General features: G+C 37.3%; 1 protein-coding gene across 9 annotated transcripts in view; it reads left to right on the top strand.

The window, feature by feature from the left end:
* The first annotated feature begins 222 nt into the window (after positions 1–222).
* The window catches only part of CCSER1 (coiled-coil serine rich protein 1), a 1207616-nt gene continuing 1185479 nt past the window's right edge, over positions 223–22359 (top strand). For all 9 annotated transcript variants that reach the window (XM_070614289.1, XM_070614290.1, XM_070614291.1 and 6 more), the window contains exon 1: positions 223–657. The gene's annotated coding sequence lies outside the window, so the exon portion shown is untranslated. The remainder of the gene's footprint in view (positions 658–22359) is intronic.

Below are 22359 nucleotides of genomic sequence, written 5' to 3'. Positions count from 1 at the left end.
ACGCACAAGGAAGGACTGAGAAGAAAGCCAAGTCAGCACGGTTGGGCACGACTCCCCTGAAACGAAAACTCAGCAGCGGGCCAGCACTGGTTGTGCGCGCGTTCCCGTGCGAGGCTGCGTGCGTGGTGCCCGGCGGACGCAGTGGGCCCGGCACCGCCCTCGGCGGCCCGCCCCCCCCCCCCCCCCCCCCGCCTATAAAGGCCGTGCCCGCCGCCGCCCTGCTCCCAGTCGGGAGCGCGGCCTGCGGGGAGGTGGCAGCGGGGCTCCCCGCACAGTCTCACTCCGCGCACTCACACACTTGGAAGCGCCTCCCCGCGTCCCTCCCCTGCCCTCCTCTTGCTCTGCTCTTCTCTCTCTCACCACAAATAGTCGGCGACCGACTGCCAATCCGCCTCCCTCCCTCTCTCTCTCCACAACATGACTGACTGGGAAGCGGTGGCTCCGGCAGAGCAGCTCTGCTGGCGCAGGCAGGAGGAGCAGGAGGATTATTAAATAACGCAGCTCGACTCTGCAACTGGGAGTGGAGAGAAGGAGCCCAACAGCGAGAAGGGGAGGGAGGGCAGAGGAGGGGGACCCGGAGAGACACCCTCGTGCCCCGAAGACATAAATCCCCGAGTGCCCGGGAGGAGCCTTAACAAGCGGCGCGGAGCCCTCCAGGTAGTAACGCCCCCGGTGCCCCCGCGCCCAGAGGGTCGCGCGTCGCCGCCGCGCTGGGCCGGCCCGAGGCGGCTGCGGGGATGCCGCCCGGCAGGTGACGCGTCGTGCCGGGCCGCCGTGGAGCAGCCCCAGCCCAGGCCCGGGGCGCCGACCGCGGGCCCCGCGTGCGCGGCGCGGGGACCTGCCTGGCGGGCGGGGCGGGGCGGGAGGGCGGCGGGCGGGCTGGCTCGCCGCCGGCCCGCGACCCCGGCGCGCTGCGTGGCCTTTTCCTCTGCGCGCCTGAGCGCTCGGCTCCCCGCGGCTGCGGCTCCAGCGCGATGCAGCGCGCGGCCGGCCGAGGACGCAGGAGTTGGCGCAGGCTCGGGGCCGCTCCCCTCCCTGGCCGCTCCGTCCCGCAGGTCGGCCGGCCGGCCGCGCTGGCGCCCGGGCTGCAGCGCCGGGGCGGGGGCGGGGGCGGCGGCGGGAGAGGGCGGGGAGCCGGGCTCCCGGGGGAACCGCAGTGCCCCAGCCCGGACCGCCGCTTGCCTCCGCTGCCTATCCACGGGCGCTGGCTTCCTGGATTGGAGGCGAGACCCTCCCCAGCGAACAGCAGCGACTTAGTGTGAACAAATTGCTTTGTGGTGGCGCGTCAAGGGCTCCAGGGAGGGGGTGTGTGTGCGCGCGTGTGTGTGTATTCGGAATCCTGACTAATCAATGCGTTGGTTCACCTGGAAAGAAAATCAGTCCGGAGCTGAAACCCCAGGTGGCCCCTTGGGCCCTCCCATATTTTGGCTGGTGTCCCAGGGACTCGTACACGCGGTGCAGTGACGGGGTAGGGGAGCGCGAAGGGGTGACGGAGGGATTTGTGAATGGTGCTTCTCAGCGCGTGGAGGCTGAGCCTTGCTGATGTAGAGGAGGAGGTATCCAGAGTGAGAAGAAAGGCTATTTATGGCAAAGAGTTGTGAAATTTCTTGGGGTTTCCGTCAGTGTATCCTGAGCTGCTCGCTCGCGCTCTCCCTCTCTCCTTCTTTCTCTTTTTCTTCCTCTCTCCATTCTCTCCCCTCATCTTTCTCAGAATTAGAAGCAATTCTGCTTCCCCTCCCCCTCCATGTGGGACCTGGAATATGAAATGAAGTCAGAAAATCACGGGTCTTTTTAAGGCAGTAAAAAAAATGCTTCTTAGAAGTCACTGATCTCTTGCCCTTTAATGTTTTTATGTACCTACTCTCCACTCCTCTTACCTCTTCAGGCCTTCAGCAGGACCCCCAAGACAGAAAGCCCCTACTTGGTTTCAACAGCTTTCATTTCTAATATCTTTACCGTTGAATACCTTCCCACTGAAATGTAACATATCCTCCATCCGTCTCCCCATGAAAGGCTATTGAAAATAATGTACACACATTTTACCGTAAAGCTGGTTTTATTAAAAGCCTTAGGGAGGAAAGAGAAGCAGACGTCTAGGTGGGTCTATATCGATTACTACTGATTAAAAACTAGCTATTAAGAAAAGACCTAAAATACTCTTAATCTAGGCTGCAACACAGTTGGTTTGTTTTGGTTTCTCTTTTTATTTGCTTTGTGAATAGGTACAGATTCCAGACGTAACTTCAAGCTTAGACATAACTTGGGACGGTGTCCACCAGCTGTGCTTTAGCGAATTTGTTCTTAAAAGCAGCAACCTGTGCTTTTATAGAACTGATGACTGCGTGTGACTGAGATAGTAGGACACTGCCCTTATTATTTCAAATTGGGATGTCTCTAAGCACCTGCCAAGCACAATGTTTTTAAAACATGAAATTCGATGTTGCTGCCGCCCCTTCAATAATTTCACAGAGGAGAAAGAGAAGTAAACTGGTCAACCTATTGTCAGAGTGATTTGTCTTCATTTGATATTGATTAAGGAGCTCCTTATTTTGATCAAAACGTAGCAACTGTCGGTTTTTTTCCCCAGTGTGAAAGTAGCTTTCCTTAACAGTCCTGTTCATTTTGAAGACAAAGCAGAGTTAAGGATTTATTTTAATTCACTTAGATTCATATTGGTTTAAAATACATTTTCAACACTGAAGCATGTGCAATTTTATATATTACCTTAGAACTTAGACTGAGAGCCCCACTCTGAGGGTTCTTACCTTAACTTTTCGGAATTATTGGAATGTAGAAATAATGGGGAATTTTAAAATGTGCTTGATGAAATGTATTCTTGCCATCCTTAAAAAGTCATATTTATGAATATTTTGTTCTTTGACACTGTCAAAGAATCAGCAACTTTTTATTTTAATGATTATTCTACTATAGAATGTTAATTTACATCAAACTCATAATGTAGAAAATGAAAAATTTATATATTTTATAGTTATTCAACTCTTAATTGCATTTTATAACTCCACACAGTACTCATAATAAAGAGCCTGTCGTGTGCCAGGTGCTATCCAGGTGTTGTGGAGGAACAGAAGGCTCCCTTGCTCCCTGCCCTTCAGGAGCCTGCTCTCCAGTTGGGAAGAATCTGATGCTCCTGCTTGGACAGAGTTAACAACCCATGACGATAAGAGATTGCATGTCTAATGAGGACTGCAGGAGTTCAGAGCATGATAATAGCATTTCATACTGGGTTTTGTCTGAAAAGGCTTCAGGGGTAGGTGAGACTCGCTTGGTCTTGATCTTAAAAGATAAATAGGATTAGCGGCTTGTGGATGAGCTATAAGGTGTAAGATGCAAGTCTCCTAGAATTATAGAAAAGATCAAGAGATATAAGGGAAGATAAGTTTATTTTGAAATAGACTTAGATATTGCTTGGTTGAATTTGTTGTGCACAGTTCAGAGTGAGTCTGTTTTTGATGTACAACATTCTGTACACTCTGTTCTTAGAATTAATTGTCAATATTTCTGTACCTAAGAAGACAAATCTTTGACTTTATATTGTCTTTTAGTGAACAAAATTCTCGACATATATTTGTAGAGAATACTTACTCTAAATATTTAAATATGCCACATCACACTAAAGTGTTGAATTTGGTATTAATAACAGGTGGCACATACAACCGCTTTATAGCAAGGTGTTTGAGACCCCTCCTTAACTAACCCTCCTTAGATTTGCTCTAAAGGAAAAAGTATGTGGTATGTAAAGGAACAACTGTATTACTAGTGACCGTCCATTGAGTGCTTAATATTTTATTCTTCATATAAAATGTATAACCCATTGAATAACATTTTCTATAGTATTTTTATATTAAAGGGATTAGAATGCATCCACATGATAGTTATTTTCCACCAATGGAGAGCTATGATGCAGGGCTTATGGGGAACAATTTTAGAATTGTAGCAACAATTTTAAAGATATTTTAACAATTTTCTGGTAAATAGATTGTATTACTAATAGGAACATGTCCTTTCTCTAAGCATTCTGAACTTATTTTTTCTTTGTATATATATTTGTTTTTTATACAAACACAAAACTGTTTAAAATGCATTTCTCCATTTTAAGAACACAAGGGGAAATAACTTGATTGACTTTGAGTCTGTCTATCCAAGATGGGACCCCAGAAGTCTATAGTGGTGACAGTAAAGAAATAGTACAAATATTAGATATGACTTTCAAGAAATAACAGAATAGAATTACTTTCAGATTAGTTGAATTAAAAAATTCTCATATATATATTTTGTTGACAGTGAATAGATAAGAGTTATTATCGAAGTGAAAAGCCTATTAAATCATCAATTTCATATTCATGCAAGAATGGGATGGTTTCCAACGTAGTCAGAGTACAAACCAGCCTATCTGTTAATTGGTCTCCTTTGAGTTTGGTTTTGGGTTATCTGTCACAGGTGTATCACTTTGATAGTGTAATCTCTCCTGCTGTATGACTGACAGCTTCTGCATGATTTCCCTATTGGATAGTGACAAAATCTGCTTTATATTGAGGACACATGCTCCTATCAGCAATATTATCCTCACTATGCAAGAGTGTCAGTTAACAATAAAACATGAAATCTGGGGCGGGAGAAGCAGTTAGAAAAGATGAGGAGATTGATGAAAAACACTATAATAAAAGAAACATACTTCAATATGTAGCTTAAACTAAATATAATACAAAAATGTAAAGCTGAGCAATCTAAACTGCAGTTGATAGAGAACCAAGATATTATCAGTTCTTATTTTAAAATGAGCATATTACATTTTAAGCTGTTTTCATGTGGGTTAAATAAAATGACAAAAAACAAAAAAAGTGATGGTCAAAAATGTTTACTGGCATCTGTAGTAATGATGGTACAATTTTTTTTTTTTTAAGATTGACATCTGAGCTAACTTCTGTTGCCAGTCTTTTTTTTCCCCTTCTTCTTGTCCCCAAAGCCCCCCAGTACATAGTTGTATATTCTAGCTGTAGGTCCTTCTGGCTCTGCTATGTGGGATGCCGCCTCAGAATGGCTTGATGAGCGGTCCCAGGTCGGTGCCCAGGATCTAAACCAGCGAAACCCTGGACCCGTGAAGCAGAGCTTGCGAACTTAACCACTCGGCCATGGGGCTGGCTCTGATAGTACAATGTTTTAAAAAGATTTCTGCTTAGATCATTGACAGATGAAATTAATTGTTTGGCCAGATTCCTGGTCCTATACCTAGATTAACGTAAAATATAGCTTTTAATTTTGTATTATTTACACTGCTTTAATAATTTTTAAATTTGAATTAGTTATTAAAGTTTTTGAATACCGTAACTATATTCTGATACTAGGCAAAATCTAAAGGTCATTTATAAGGAAACACCTTATTATGTAATGGCAAATTCTTAAGCTAGAACAGTAGTCCTCAAAATGTGATTCCCTGAGCAGCAGCCCCAGTGAGTTTGTTAAAATGTCAGTCCCGCCGCGGACTGATTGAATCAGAAACCCTGGGGTGGTGTCCTCTGTGATTCTTATGCTGTCTAAAGTTTGAGAACCACTGACCTAGAGTGTTTTATAGTGAAAGTTGAAGGCTGAGTCTTCCACCTGTTTTGTGTCTAAGTACTTTCCTCAACTGATAGAGAGAACTAAGGTTTAACTATTTAGACCTGGAAAATAGTATACTCTCCATCAGAAGACTTTCATCCTAACTGTGTTTTTTTAACAAAAACATAAATGAGTTTCTAATTCCTGTTCACATCTTTGCTGTTGATTGAGGAAGCAATACGTAAGTGTAGAATTTAACTGGACAGTAACAACCCGAGGTTGGACCTCATTGGTAGTCATTTATAAAGCAAAAATATCCACAATGTACAAAGGGTGACCATTTCTTTAGTTTTGTTGACTCTTAACGTGATATTTTTGGTCTTGGCATGTAGTAATCATCTTTATATAACGTTACACTTATTTTAACTACACAACAATAGCATCACATGTGTGGAATGTTCTTGAAGTCTTACTCCTGAAATAAATTTTAGACCATATCTCATCTTCAAGATTAAAGATAATGTGTTTACATCCTGTATCTCTTCTAGTATTGCTCTTTCTCTCCTCACCCTCCCTTCCTGCCTTGCTCCTTGCCCCTCTTCCTCCCACCCCACCTCTATTTCAGATATGCGCTCAATCATCCCTTCCCTAAGGAAACCTTTCTCGCCTCCTTTGTTACATCAATTATCTTATTATATGTTGTTTTAGTTCCATGTTCCTCTACCTTGTGGGACTAATTGCAGTTTTAATTTTATGTGTATTTGTGTGATTGGTTCACTTTTTTATCATTGGGGATTAACAGTACCCAACACGTAGTAGATATCCATTAAATGTTGATTAAATAACTCTGTACCCTCATTCTAAGGATATTTTATGTTTTACCAAAGAAAGACACTTTGAAAAAGATTTAAATTAAAGGGAGCCCTAGAACATATGTAAACATAGGTTTTGCTTTCCTATTTGGCAAATGGTGAGATATTTTTTGTTAACAACAGCTGCAATGGCTATAATGTGCTGAACACTTCTTATGTGATAAGCACTTTATATATGTTATGCAATGTAATTCTTCTAACATTACAAACTTGATTTTGTGCATATTTTAGAGATGAGGAAACCGAGGCTCTGTTTTATGTCTGCCAAGCTAATTAAGCCAAACTTTTTTTTTTTTATTACAATGATGCAAAAATTTTGAAACCAGTAGACAGAGAAATTGCGAAGGGTATTGTATCTTCTCTTTATTCCTGATTTAACTCAGAGTCTAGCAATATTTGTGCATTACCTGCCCTGTTCCCGCCACCTTCAGTGATGCTGTTGTTGCTTCTTGGGTGATTGGAAGAAGGGATGGAAGACTTGCAAGGCAGATGCTCCCATCATCTTCTTGCTGTTTTCAGTACTGGTATTGTGTCCCTTCAATGCCATGCAACACAATGCTCTGACCCATCTGATGAGGGTCTCCCAGCTCATTAGTGGAAATTTAAGATGTAACCAAGTAGAATTTTAAGAATGAGTGCCTTTTGAACATTTTGAGAATATTCAAATGGTAGATAGTCACTGTGTTTGGAGCTGTGCAGCTTGTCTTTTGGAAGGGTTGACAAAGAGCTTTGAGTACCTTGCTCAAGCAAAGTTGACCTTATGTACATTCTATTAATCCACCTTGTCTCCCATGAGAAGGAAATATGATTAGATGGTAGTATCGGTTTAGTTTCTTTTGGCTTTTAATCTTCAATTAATTTATTTAAATCTGGGTTTAATCAGTGTTCAAATGTTTGCAGCAAAGGAAATATTGAAAGGCTGAATTTTTAGAAGTCCAGGGACAGTCTGAGAGTTAAATTTTCTTATTCTGAAGCCCTGTACTAGACTAACTGTACAAAGTTATATATTTTATAATGTGTTTAAGTTAGTCAATAGCATGAATAAAAGCAGATGCATTATATCAAGGAAAAAAATAACTGGTTGTTCAATTGAGTATTTCCCTTATGGCCTATTTTGTAGCTTTTGTCAGAATCTGTTTCTGTCTCTGGAATCATTTAATCGTTAACTGGAGCCTCAGCCATGCCGCTGATTCAGGACCAAGCCTTCTAAGTAGTGGGAAGATTGCTTTCTAGTCCTACACTTTGGGACTTAACGTCAGGCCACCCTTGATGTCCAGTTCTAATATTATAACATATATGTATGTTTTCTTATAACTTAAACTGATTTCTCACCTAATGTTTTCCCCTGTATCTTGATAAATTACCGTGTCATCATTTCTCCTAGTGTTCGAGCAAAGCCTTTCTTTTGACAGAGCCTTCTTTATTTCTTTAAGGACTGGGACCCTGCCTCTGAAACCAACTCATTTCCTGAGCCCTTTTGTCTCCCAGCAGACTCTCTCTAAAATAACCACTTTCCAAGATCTCTAAACATTGCCAGCTCTTAGAGGTATGCTTTATTTCCAGTACTCACTCTTGGACCTTTGTGATGCCAACGGCTTGTGGCATATTGCCATACCCCTCGATACTCAGGTTGGTTGGATTTCTTGGAAGTATTTTCAGCTGGGTCTCTATAATGCATCCCAGACTACAGTGCAGGTATGGTATGAGGTTCTAACCATCACCAGACTGCTTCATTGTACTGCATGTTATCTTCCCTTACCTGGCTGTGTCCCACTATAGAGCTACCTTGTTCATCATCACTGACAACAGATATTTTGTAAATACTTATTATGTATGCCAGTCTGCTTCAAAAAGAATGTATCTCCTATGGTTGCTGAACAGCTTAATCCACAATAAATGTAATACACCTTCTTCCATGTCCAGTTTGATGCCCAAATATGATATGTGTATACACATATGTGCAGAATGTGGATATGAATTCTTTAGGGTTTGCCTGTTCCTCTTTTTCTAAGTCATTGTTAATTTCAGGATGATCTGGCTCTTTTCCATTCTCCTTTATAACCTTATCTGAGTATGATATGTTTGGAATATGGAACAGCTGAAGAAATATACTCCAGACGGTTGGTGCCTTCTCTCATTTTCCCCATTCATTAATGAGACCTAGCGGTATTCCTGTGTTCAAGAAGTGTTTGTTAAGCAGGAGTACTATCCTAATTCCACTCTTCTGGTAGTCTTAGTGTTGTACCTTCCTTATCAGTGAAATTCAGACTTGCATGTCATATTTCTTATGTATCTATTCACTGCAATTAGCTTTTTCCTGAAAATAGTTAAATACCGTGATTTTGTAATGAGTTATTGTTGTGAGTGTGGCTTGTTTGTTTTTTGTTTGTTTTTAGCAATAGGAGCAAACAATACATCACAAACCTATATCAGGTTAACAAATAAAACCAAACAAGTATACAGGAGTAAAGCCATAGAAGAAATAAACAAATGTAGGCTTTAACATTCTAGGCAATTCTTCCTTTACAAACTATTTTTATGTTTGTTTGGTTTTTGTTTATTTATAGATATAAAAATTAGCAGAGCATTAAGTCTGAATGTTAAATGTGTTTAGTGAGTGCTACTTTCTCATATACAGTGTTCTTCAGGACATTCAGGAATAGCTTTAAGGGGAAGAGCATACAAATATCCTAGAAACATCAGATGAGAAAGTTAGGAAATGGAAGAAAATGCCTCTAAACCAAACTCAAATTCAGTGTTAGAAATGTGGATTAAGAGTAGCTTATTTCAGGTAAATTTTCAAAATATCTTATTGATAACAAAACCAGTGGGTCTGTACATCAGGATTCCTGAATTTTCAAAGGAGTGTTACCTATTGGGCAGATAGCTCAAGGATAGGTATTTGATATTGTTTTCAATCTTTAATATTCTTTTCATGTGCACACAGACCCAAGAACACTAAAAGTGTTCATTAATAAATGGATTGCTTACAAGTTAGAATGCAACTCCTATAGGAGTAATTTTAAAACCAAAGTATGGATTACTAAATTGGGCCATCAAAAAATAATTAAAAATTTTACATAACAAGCATATAAACTTATAGCAACATTGTGAGTAAAATTAGCATTGAGGGTTATTTCCTACATTGTACCTCAAGGTGTATATATGGTGTTTTTGGGGAAATACCTTCTTTATCAACACCAGTCCAGCTTCTGAAAGGATGAAGGGCCCTGCTCTGGGAGGGTCCCGGTTGATTAGAGGGAGAGTGTAATATGAAGCATCCCTGGTGGGATTGTGAGGGTCCCAGGTCCAGCCACTGCTGGAACACTGAAGGGATAAGACCCTACAGTGCTAACTGTCTAGTGAAGAGAAGGAAGGAATTGCCTCTCAGGATGTTTCTGAGGAGTGTCAGATTCATTGGATGATGATAGAGAAAACACATAGCCCCAGAGGTCTAATGCAGGAAATGAACAGATGAGGTATTTTAGAAGCCAAGAGTTTTAATTTGAATATAGGACAGATTGGTAAATTTGAAATGCTGGAGATCCTCCAACCCCCTTCCAATCTGATAGGCCTCAGTCTCCCCTATCACCTGACACGAGGGAGCTATCCAGGGTACTAGACTCCTGCTGAAATCCTCTCTTGCAAGATTGTGCAAAATATTTTGTTGTTTTTGTTAATCCTAGAGCCTGCCATTGCAGATACTACATCATTCATTTGGAGTGACTAGTTTTCCATCATTTGGTTTTTTCCAGTGGGTCCCTCAAGGCTCAATTCAAATTCAGGGAAGCCTACCCCACTCCCATGCAAGAAGTCTATTTTGAGTTCCAGTAACAGCCTGTGTATATCACTGTCAAATCTCCATTTAAATTATCATAATCTGCTACTTGCTTGTGCTTCATGCCCATAGATTGTGAGCTTTATGTGGGCAGGAATTTTATATTTTATTCTCTTTTTCAATCGACTCATCTAAATCAGTCTTGTGAAGAGCCTCAGTAAATTAATAAATGAATGAATACTGCTTAAGAGTGACTTAAATTTTGTCCATCCTATGTAAACTACTCTTATGTGAACTGCTAGCCACTGTCCTGATCACATCTAGGTTCACTTTGAATATTGCCCTCCATGGCTTTTTCATGGACTGAAAATTTGTTCTTAACTTGGAACTGAGTAACCTTTAAAATGGCTAAAAGTCTTGAAACAAACGAAAGTACTGGAAGGACTCTAGGAGCTATGGCATACATACTATGGGCATTAGGGGGTCAGCAAGATTTAAGGAAGCAAGAAGCAGCAGCACAGGCTGATGTGGAGAGGGGGACAAAGGAGAGTATGGTTTGTCATTTCCTCAAACCAGAATTCAGAACTTGCATTCCACATTCACTTTCTAAGGCCTCTGGAATATGGGATGTCCTCTCAATTCCCATAGCCCATGTCCACATTTTAAAATATCTGCAAATCTGAGGTCATGGGAAGCTGGCAGAATTCTTTCATTCAGTGAACAAATGTTACTAGGCCCTGTGTATATTGTTGGTTAATGAAACATACATGGTTCCTGTCCTCCTGAAGCTTATAATTTAGTTTTCAGTTACAGTACCCATATTATCCAGTGTCCTTGGTGAGAATGGAAGTTGGTAGGCTTTCTCTGTCTTTTTGTAGCCACTATAATGGCCTCCTGGACTTCCATAAAGAGTAAGTGTGTTTGTTTCTAGTACTCCACTCCCCCACATATCATTGCTCTGAATGTCCAGGGTGGCAATAAGTGATGACATCATCATAGAAAAACTCTTTTATTTACGTGTATGACATCCTGTGACTGGTGTAGTGTTGACTTATTGCTATCTTTTACATGATGTTGGTAAGTTGTGTGCCTGTCTATATCTTTCCTTATAGGAATATTTCAAGAATAGTTTAGGTATCACAGTTTTTCCTTTGGTTAGAATTCCCTGTATTTCAAGTGCATGAATCATAGGAAGTGGTTGTGTGGCTTTTTCATGGGGGATATTTTCACTTTATGGTTCTACCTTTCATGTTTTTAAAGTATATATACCATTTATCCTGTGTGTCATGTGTTTCTCTTTTCATTTTTTTCTTTCACCTGTTGCGGGCAGGAATGTTTCAATTATGAAGTATAAAAAGAAAAACTATATTTCTTAGTGGTTTTTCCCTCTTGGGAACCTAGTTATATAACTCAGAGAAATAGTATGGATTCAAACTTAGATTGATGTAAAAGAAATGATTTTAAAAGTGTTAAAAAATGAATACAGCAAAAGTTTTCTGTAAGCATCCTAAATAAACTCATTCCTTAGAAAACTAATAATTTCTCTGCCAGATATTTAGATTTATGCCAAATAATATGATCATCATTAATTTTATGGATTAAAAACCACTAGAGCCGTTTTCTAATACTGCTAAAGATGAAACAGTGTTATAAAAACTATGTTCAGTCTATATAAAAGAAAATTTGCCTTACAACTGTTTCAAGAGTGATTATGATGTGTATTCACAGATTAGCTGTTTTATAATGAAACCATTAGGAAAAAGGGATGAATTTTAGCAATCATGTGAATCGTTTGTGTTGTGTAAGCGTAGCCCTAGGAATACTCAGCACTCAGTCAAACTTAGTACTCCTTAGGGACCAAAAGTGATGATTGCATCTGATGTAGAGCGTGGTCATGAAAAGATGGGGCCTGCAGTGATTATATTCTTTTCTTCTACAACAGAAGAAGGTAATACAGTTTCCGCCCTATCAAAGTCAGTTTAAGTGCCTGTACATATATTACCAAATTAAAAATTTTTGACCGGAATATTGTTTGACATTAAGTCAAAACTTGGATCTATTTTGTTATGTATGCATATGTACAAACATACACATGTATATAGTAATATAATTTCTTATAATGGAATCTGTCTTATATAGATTTCTTCCAAAAATGCAGATGTCTTAGTCTGTTTTTTTTTTCTTTTGGTGGAGGAGGGGTGAATCAGTCAGTGCTCTCCAGAAAAACAGAACCAGTAGTGTATGTATCTATATCATCTATCTATAAGAAGATTTATTTTAAGAAATTAGTTCATGTGATTGTGATAGTCGGCAAATCTGAAGTCTGTAGGGCAGGCCAATGGGCTGGAAACTCAAGCAGAATGTCTATGTTATAGTTTGAAGTGGAATTCCTTTTTCTCCAAGAAATTTCAGTTTTTATTCTTAAAGCCTTTACCTGATTAGATGAGAACCACCCATATTGTTGAGAGTGATCTGCTTTACTTAAAGTTAAATGATGGTATAAATTAATCACATCTACAGAATGCTTTCACAACAACATCTAGCCTAGTGTTTGGCCAAACAACTGAGCAGCATAGCTAAGCCAAAATGTCACATACAATTTAACCATCCTAGAGGGTGAGGGGTAATATGGTAACAAGCCCTTTCTAGTTTACATGATAAGTTGGTGTATACAAGTTTTTCCTTTGGCCAGGACAGTTTAGCATTGGCCATTTATTGGCATTTGTAGACATAGGTCATCATTCATTTGTTCTGTGTTCATTTTGTAATCATTTATTAAGCGTGTGCTATGTACAAGAGACAATGCTAGGCAAAAGAATAATTTAAAGAAAGTGAATGACACAGGCTATATCTTCTAAGTGTGTTAATTCTAGTGGAAGAGCCACAAGTATATTAGATGCCTGTATGATAAGTAAATTTTGAAGAGTAGAAATGTGCCTTTTTCAATCATGTCAATTAAATATCATTTTCCCCCTGAGCAACCAAAAATAATTCATGTCAAGGGTTAATTTGCCAAGTTATTATACTTCTTAGTTTAAGGATAACTCATATGTAAAACTAGATTATGAAAGTTTACTTGCCCACTGCAGGTCGACTTCATTTAGACAATGTTGGCCATGCATACATTCATTTTAGCACATTAAAGGATTTGTATTTCTATTCAGCCTGTGCAAAGGTGATTCAGTATATACTCAAACAGGTCTGACAAGTAGAGTGTCCTGTTTTATTGATAATCTTGCTCTTTATATAGCATAGAGCAATAAACATTTTCTTTACTGCCTCTAAATGGGTGGTTTCCCAAGGCACTTTCTCATTCCAAAACTGTATTTTGTTTGTTCTGTTATTCAGTGAATATGAACTTGTCTGCCAGGTTTTTGAGGCTCTTTCTAAGCTCACCACACCTTGCTAATCCAAACATAGATCTTCCACTTTGTTAAGGTCACGTAACTTAGAGCACCCTCACACACGTGGCACATGCATTTAATCCTTTCTGTTTATGCAAATCTCAGCTGTCATTACAGGCCTAACTCCATGAAACCTTCCATGACGACTTTAACCTGCCTGGGGAGTTTCCTTTGCTGCACTCTGAGTTGTGAGCAATACCTAGATGGCACCAGACAATTAAGTACAGTCTGTTCTGCTACAGTGCATTTTCTGTAATGTGAATTAGCTCCTACACGATGGGTAAATAGGGGAATTATGTTAGTATGGAAGTTGGTTCATGTCTGATTTTTCCCCAGCATGTTAATATTTAGCTTTACCAAGTAATTATAACTGAATGCAAAGTATATAGTAATACTGGCAAGTGCAAAATACAAATAGAGATACCCTTTTCACTAATCTACTTTCATCTTTTTTCAACAAAGGAAAAAGTTTAACTATTTCCTGTATTTTTTAATTAGGAATTTTACATGTTCTTTTAGGCATATAGGATTTTTATAAAAATCATTGTGGTTTTGTTTAGAACTTTGTGTTAGAAGTTGCATGTATTTTGAGTGTTTCTTCCAAGCCCTGTTTTTTGGGGGTATAGTCTTTGTTATATTTATTGTCCAACTTTTCAGAATGAAAGAACATGTATATTGCAATAGCAAGAACTGAACAAATTTACTTCAAATCACTCAATCTTTCTTGAGCATCCACTATGTGCCAGACACTGGTGCTAATGTTGTATATGTGAAAAATGAGCAAGGCTTACTTTTGAGTACACAGAAGACTAAGCAGAAATCCTGTATGATGATGGTTCTATTGCTTACTTAGCTCAGTAGAGCTAAACTTTAGAATATCTGAACATCAAAAGTCACTATAAATTAAGTGAACAGACAAGTCACAGACAAGAAGAAAATATTTGCAATAAATATAACTGGTTATGTACCTGAAATATATAAGGAAAGCCAACAACCCAACAATAATCTGACCAATTACCCAATAGAAAAAAACGTACAAAAGATATGAACTAGCAGCTTAAAAAGTGGAAACTCACTGGAAAGTAAACATGAGATATACTTAATCTTATTGATAATTAGGGAAATGCACATTAAAACAGTGGAATGTCATTTCAAAGCACTCATAATGATGAAAATTATGAGTTTCATCCACGACTAAGTTTTTGTGGGCATGCGGAGTATTGTTAGTGTGCATTTCTTGTGAGAGTGTAAATCATTATAAACACTTTGGAGACCCTTTGATAAAATCTAGTACAGTTGAAGATAGGAAGAGTCAGTGATCAAGCATTTCCACTCGTAGGTTTTGCATTAAAGAAATTCTTGCACTTGTGCATCAGAATGCATTTTTAAAAAAAGTTCAACACAGCATGGTTTTAGATAGTGAATAACTGGCAACAATCTTAATGAGTTATTCACAGAAATACGTTTATAAGAGTTTAAAAACATTCATATTAGTCTTAAACATGCAAATCAGAGTTACATATTGCATATGGATGCATATGTATAAAAATGCATGTCATGTACCAAAGTTGGGGTAGTGATTTATTCTGGGGATGGAGAAAGGAAAAAAAAAAAGATTGGAATGGAGCCATATTAGCTGCTAAATTTAATATGGCATTAACAAATATTGTTCATTTTACAGGAGAGTAAACTGATGCTCAGAGAGGTTGTGAATTGCCCACAGTCACTCAGCCTTGCTGACATCCTTAATACATGTGAAAGAATTGTAATGTTTGTTCATATTGCATCCCCCCAGACTCTGTTATTTGTGTACCTATTGCTTATAAGGCTTCTTCAGCACTCAAGCTAGAGGGTATCTTTTTTAAAAATGAAAGATAGAGACTACTTGCTAGCTTGTTCCATCTCTTGCTTTTTTTCCCAATACTTAACAGTTGTTTCTTGAAATTCAGTTTAGTGTAAGTCACACCTTTCCTGAATTTGCTCCTCTACTTTGCCTTGTCAAATTATAGTGAGAGGATGCTCATATTCTTGACAGGACAACTTTATTGTAGAAGGCAGTCTTTACTATTCACTGGATTAATTGTAATTTCAAACCTTGTGGATGGCATCTTTGCTGTTTCCCATTTCATATAACAGGTAGGTGACTAGATTATTTTAAGTGAAACATCATTAAATCAAATACATATAAATTGCCATATATCTCTTGTAAGAGTCATCTCACCACCAACTATTAGTAATTGCTTCACTGCCACTACCTGGGATACAAGTTAGTTGAACTTTTGTGAATATGGACTCTGATTTAGTCAATGCACATAGTGAAGCAGCTGAGGAAAAGCTTGTTAAAGTAGTAAGGGAAAAGAAGTGATAAAGTAGTGGAATATATTTGCAGCATATCTAGTCATAATTTCAGGTATGAAACACCAACTGGATTCTTAGGTGAACTTGGAGGTTTAGAGTGCTTAGAGAATATGATATGATCCTGTAGGATTTTTGCGCTTTCTATATGCCACAGTTACATGGAATCAATTTCAGATATTCAGATGATTGTAATTGCTAAGTAATATGCCTGTGGAAAAATTTCATTTAAAATATTCTATTCTAGGGCTTAGTTTCCCCTTTGTGAATTCGAATGTCCCATTTATTCATTTTGATCTTTGTTATATCCTTTTTTTGTATCATCCAATAATTAAACTATTATCTAACATTCTAGAAATGAACCAAAGGGATCAGCTCATCTGAATTAATTTTTGCTTAAGTAATATGTCTACAAAGTTTTAGGACCATTATTATGTTTATTTTAGTAAATAAAATCTATTTTCTGGCTGCATATAATTTTGGTAAGAAAAGTCTGATGGCCGATAAACTTCTAGATGCCAAGTAATATGGTAAAAATATAAAAAAATTAATTCTATTTGCTTTTAGATGGCATTTGAAATTCTAATTTTATTCTTTTGTTACCTTCTACCTTTAAAATAGTCTGATCTTGTAGGTTCCAATTAGATTTCAAATCAAAATCTGAGTAGAGCGCCTTTCCAATTTAACAAACAAGATGCATCGTTTTTTATGCATAGGATAACCCCAACTAAGTGAATGTAGAATGTTGCATAATCAAAATAACACTTAAATAATTAAAGAGTTACATTATAAAATAAAAGTAGGAAGGCTAAAAGAAACAGTAACTATAGTTCTGCCTGCCTTTTGTGTTATATGTTATTACCTTTAAAATAAAATTTCATTGCTATACCAATGTTCTCTTCAGTTTTATGCTCTCCACTCATACTTGGATTCACATTGTCCATAGGCTTCGGCTGACTCTCTGTATTTAGCATTTAAATATGTATTGAACTAAAAGTGATTGTGCTTTTTAAATTCACAATCTGTGGATATATGAACTGACTACAAATGTCTAAACTGTTAGAGGAATATGATCTTTATTCAATCATTGTTTTAAAGATCATGCTATAAATGTTTCATTATTGTTTTGACTGTATTAATACATTTTCTATCTCAGAATGTCTCATCAAAATTATTATTTTTCCTTTATAATGTCTTCATCCTTTGGAAATCTTTAACTCAGGAGCCAAAACTTAGCATCCTTGGGTAATGTGTGCAAAAAACAAAAATAAAATAAAGTTCTATGGATTATAAAAATTAAAATAAGGCCAGAGTTTTCATATTATGATGATCCAGGCACTCATAGGCATTTTCTGAGGATTCATTTTTTTCCTATGACATTGAAAAATGATGACAGAGGTGATAGATTTCTTGAAATAATCTGTGAACCACTATCATAGCTTTGTAGTTGGCATTTGCTAAGAGTTAACTGCTATTAGGTATCTAGGAAGTAACATTCTTACCTCCTTAAGACTTAAACAGAAAATAAACTTTAAATGGGAAAAATGTTTCAAAGTAAAATGTTCAACTGAAATAGTGAACAAGAATAAGTGAGATAAGTACTGGTCTTCTTTGGATATATGATTCTGTAAGCTCCTTACTTTTTACATTCTTGTATTTCTAGTCTTTTGAAAAGTAGGACCAAATTTCTATAGCACAGATGTAGAGTTTTAATCTAAAGTGCAAGAATAGAAGATCAGAGGAATATTTTAATATGTAAAGTGTCTTTAAATTTTTATAGAGTGTAAAATAATACTTTCCTCATATTATGCTTTCTCTCATGTTTATATTTAACAAATGTAAAGGGAAGGATCTTTACATCGTTTTTTTTTTTCCTTTTAAAATCATCTGTCCTACAGTGCTCTCTGATTTGGCCTGGAAAAACAGTTACCATCCTTCTCATTCCTGGCAAGTTTGGTCCAGCAGCTTGTACTTGGTTCGAACACTAGATCACAAGAAAAGTGTGAGTTAAATAATAAAAGAGAGAGGTGAGGTTGGAAGATTTAGTTTAGTATTGATAATTTTTTAAACTTTTAACTGTTATTGAAATTGGCTAAGATAAACCAGTGTAACTTTATATTAGCCAATTTTGATGTGACCATGTGATGTTCATAAAATATCTTGATAGTTGATGATTATTTATCCAGAGGATAATACATCTATTAGAATTGCATGCTTTTGAAAATAATTCATAGTGGGGCTGGCCCGGTGGCGCAGTGGTTAAGTTCGCCCGTTCTGCTTCTTGGTGGCCCGGGGTTCACCAGTTCGGATCCTGGGTGCGGACATGGCACTGCTTGGCAAGCCATGCTGTGGTAGGCATCCCACGTATAAAGTAGAGGAAGAAGGGCATGGATGTTAGCTCAGCAAAAAGAGGAGGATTGGCAGTAGTTAGCTCAGGGCTAATCTTCCTAAAAAAAAAAAAAAAAAAGAAAATAATTCATAGAAGATGATCAGATTTCCTTAATTTGAGGTTGTGGCACTGCTTTGCTCATGCTTTTATGTATTTGATGTTGGTCAAATCAGCATCAATACTGCTATTAATCTCTGAAAGCACACACAAATCACTTCCCTTTTAAGACACTGCAATATCCTTATAAAAGTATTTAATGTATAAGGTTAAATATTAATTTTTGTCATCTCAATAATTTATGAAGTTAACCATAGTGTTTTTTTTTTCTTGATTGTCTGCAGGCTGCCTCTTGTATTTTGGTCCTTATGTTTATTTATGTAGTTGTTTTATTTATTTGTTCAGTGATTTATTCATTTGCTATTTTATTTATTCATTTTCAAAACTTTGTTTTGAACTTAACAGTTAAAGTACCTTCTGTGTACAAGGCATAGTGCCGCTTGCTCAACTTTCATGATCTCGTTTTATTCTCAGAACAACCTTATGAGATGGGTTGTTTTTATCTCCACTTTTGTTTGTAAAAATGGAGGCACAGAAAAATTAATATGTCAATGACTGCATAGCTGGTATGCAGTGGAGTAAGTTGTTATTTTGTTTTATCTTATACAACTGCTTAATTCTATCAAATAAAGTGTTCCATTATAAAAGAGACTTTATAAACCAGAAGTTATTTCTGGTTTATTAAAATATGCATATTGTATCTATAGATGTAAAAGTAATATTGGCAATATTCAGGCACCTAAGAGGCTATTATAAATTATTCTGAAAAATGATTTTACTAAATACGTGCCTCAAAACCACTAGTATTTGAAGCAAGAGGCTTAAAGTCCTAGAAAATCTTCATGACAAAATTTTTCAGGTTTGAGAATGAGATGAGTACATCAATAAACACAAGCATTTAAAATAATTTTCACGTTTGTATTGAAAAATAAATGCTGTTCATTGGCTAATGTGACTTCATTGAAAGAAAAATAGTACGTCATAAGATTGTGAACTTATACTATGTAGCTTAGAATGTGATTAATTTTGAGCAAGATCATTTATTAAAATGTTATTTTAAGGGTGGATTTTAGTAATTTAACTTTTTAAGTTACAGGCACCTTTTGGGAGTTGAGGAAATTAATGGTCTTTCTTTCTTCCTCCCGATAAGCATGTGTGCATAAACAAAAAAATACTGTTTGTAAGTTCCACTAGTTTGTAGATCTCCTAGAATGTCCCTGAATTTACTTTGAAAAATCCACTCCAGTCTCTTGAAAATATTTAATCAGAAAAAAAAAAAAAAGAATTGTGTACAGATCTTTTGCATTGTTAATTTACCTGGGTTGACAACATAGTAAAAAAAAAATGCACAAAGGAATGCATATTGTCTAGAAAATGTAGATTTTATATTGCAAGTTTGATGCAGATGTGCTCCTGGTTGTGGAGTAAAGGGCTTTTTAATCAGACAGATGGATCAGAGAGGTGGGGATCTATCCACCTGCAGTAACACCACAACCACAGCCTTCCTCAGGAGCAGTATTGGTTTATGCACTGCTTTCCCAAACTCTATCTCATCTGAGCCTCACTGGACAATTATTTTCATTGTGGTTTTACAATGGACACATCTTAGAATTGGAAATTAAATGTATTTCCTAGGATCTCACTGTTGATGAGTGCTTCTGGCTGTAGCTGAAGTATTTTTCCCTCTGTTACATTCTCTCATGCTGTCAGGCTGATCCTCTAACACCTATTCATCTGTACCTCTGCTTTCCTCCCCTGAGGCATGGGAGTGGGAATACTGTCTTTTGATTTCTTGAGTCACTTTTTCAGATGCTTTGTTTTGTGAGTAGGTCAAATCCTTAAGAAAAAATATAAGTAATGAAATATATTTTAGATTGTGAAAGGTATTTTAATTTTGTAAGAACTTTATCTGTGTTTCTTATGGCATCTATTTCAGAATTCCAGTGATACTTATAGTTGCAGGTAATAGCCAATACTGATATCACTTTTAGGATTCACCAGCCTCTGTTCTAAGAATTTTACACAGAGTAACTCATTTAGTCCTCACGATATCCTGATAGAGTAGGTGATATATTCCTCATTTGTAAAATTAGGATGCTGAGGGTTAGAGATGTTAAGTAAATAGTCCAAGTTCACACAGAAAGTAGTAGAACAGGGGCCAGTCCATGAGCTAGGGCCGAGTCCATGCTCTTACCCATTTCACTATTACAGACACGGAGCCTGACTAGTTTCCTTCATGAACGTTTGCATATTTTGTTGTTGTTGTAAGGCCAAGCCATTTGGTGGCCCTTCAAAAATAGTGGGAGTCTAATACTGGTGAAATTGTCCACTTCAGTTTCATTGTTAATTAAAGAATACACTTCACCTTCATATTGGAGGTAGTGCTGTTAACGCAGCATCAACTGGGAAATGACTTAGAGCAGTTGGACTAGTAGATGTCTGATGTACCTTTTAGTTAAGCTCAACATTCAGAGATTCTTAAAAAATGTGTTCATCTTTGGGAGAGGTAAGTAACTAATTGAAATTAGAAATAAACTCATGAATAACTTTCTCCTCTATATGACAATTTTAGAAACACTGTTTTCAATGAACTAAACTGTGAAACTTTTTTAGATAATTTTTAAAAATCAGAAATAGGCTGCTTCTTAGCTGAAAATTTTTTTATTATAAATCTATTGATCTTGAAATTATTTAGAACTTTGCTTAAAATATTTAGTGATGGAGGAAAAATAGAAACATTCAATAAAGGGGAAAAATCAAACATATATTTTTCATATTCAAGTTGTCTGTACTATACTTAAAGTCACCTTATGTTTTTCAGTGTAAAATAGAGACTTTATAGATAAGACAATACCAGAAGAAAGTCTGAAATCACCAATGTTTATGCTGATTTTCTGAACTGTATTCAGTTTTCCAGAGGAATAAAATTCAATATTAGTCTAGGTTTTAAATTTGTTTTTCTGTTCTTTTGAATAGAGACCCTATAGTAATGTCAGTTGCAGATGTGGGAAAAATGTGGGGTTTTACACATTTCTGATAAATTCTTGCCTTGTCATTAGTGGGGACACATGTCATCAATCCTCCCTCTTGCCACTTTAAATGAAATAGATGCCTGTTTTGTGACCAGTTGTGTATGTGTAGAACTTCACCTTTTCTTTTTTTTCTTTAAGATCATTACTAGATCGTGAAGCCTTCTGAACATAAAAATGTTTATTTGTACTTGTACATCATTCGTCTTCATCACCCCTGTCAACGTATCGAATGTAGTAAGCAGTATGTTGTTAAAATCAGTACTGACCACCGTGATCTTTTCATGTGTAGGACACTGTAATTACTGAAAAGAAAGACCAATATCTTAATGAGTAACCCGTCTTTACTCAATCTAAATATCTTTGTGGGAAATGCATTTGATGTTGTTTAGTATTTGTATGTAAATGGCTTTAATAACTTGTCTATTTAAGGATCTAAATAGTTGTTAGATCAGTGAACAAATATATCTGATATTTTTTATCATTTTGATATTATTTTATTGTTTTGTGGTTGGAGTTTATTTAAAATATCATCATTAAAATCTTAGTGAATGGATTATTATTTATTTTTTCCCCCTCACAAAAGTACAGCCTTTGATTCAATAAAAGCTTCCACAGCCACGCTCTGGCTTGACAAAGACTTGCTCGGTTGATTAGCATGAATGAGAATATGAAAGATTTAAAGCAAAACTGTCAAAGCAATTAGAACTGAAGTCCTCCCATCACTGAATAATGAAAATCCTTGCCTGGAACACTTTCAAATGTACCTAAGAAAATTGTACTTATGCAAAATGAAATGATAGTGAATAAAAGAAATGGAATAATAAAAGCCAACAGAGGTAAAATTGTCCAGGTAGCATTTTAATATATCTCACTACTGAATTTTAGATTTATTAAAAAAACATGATGATACAAGGTT

This window comes from Equus przewalskii, chromosome 3 (genome assembly GCF_037783145.1).
Source record: "Equus przewalskii isolate Varuska chromosome 3, EquPr2, whole genome shotgun sequence".
Classification (NCBI taxonomy): Eukaryota; Metazoa; Chordata; class Mammalia; order Perissodactyla; family Equidae; genus Equus; species Equus przewalskii.
This window is presented reverse-complemented; position numbering and strand designations above follow the sequence as displayed.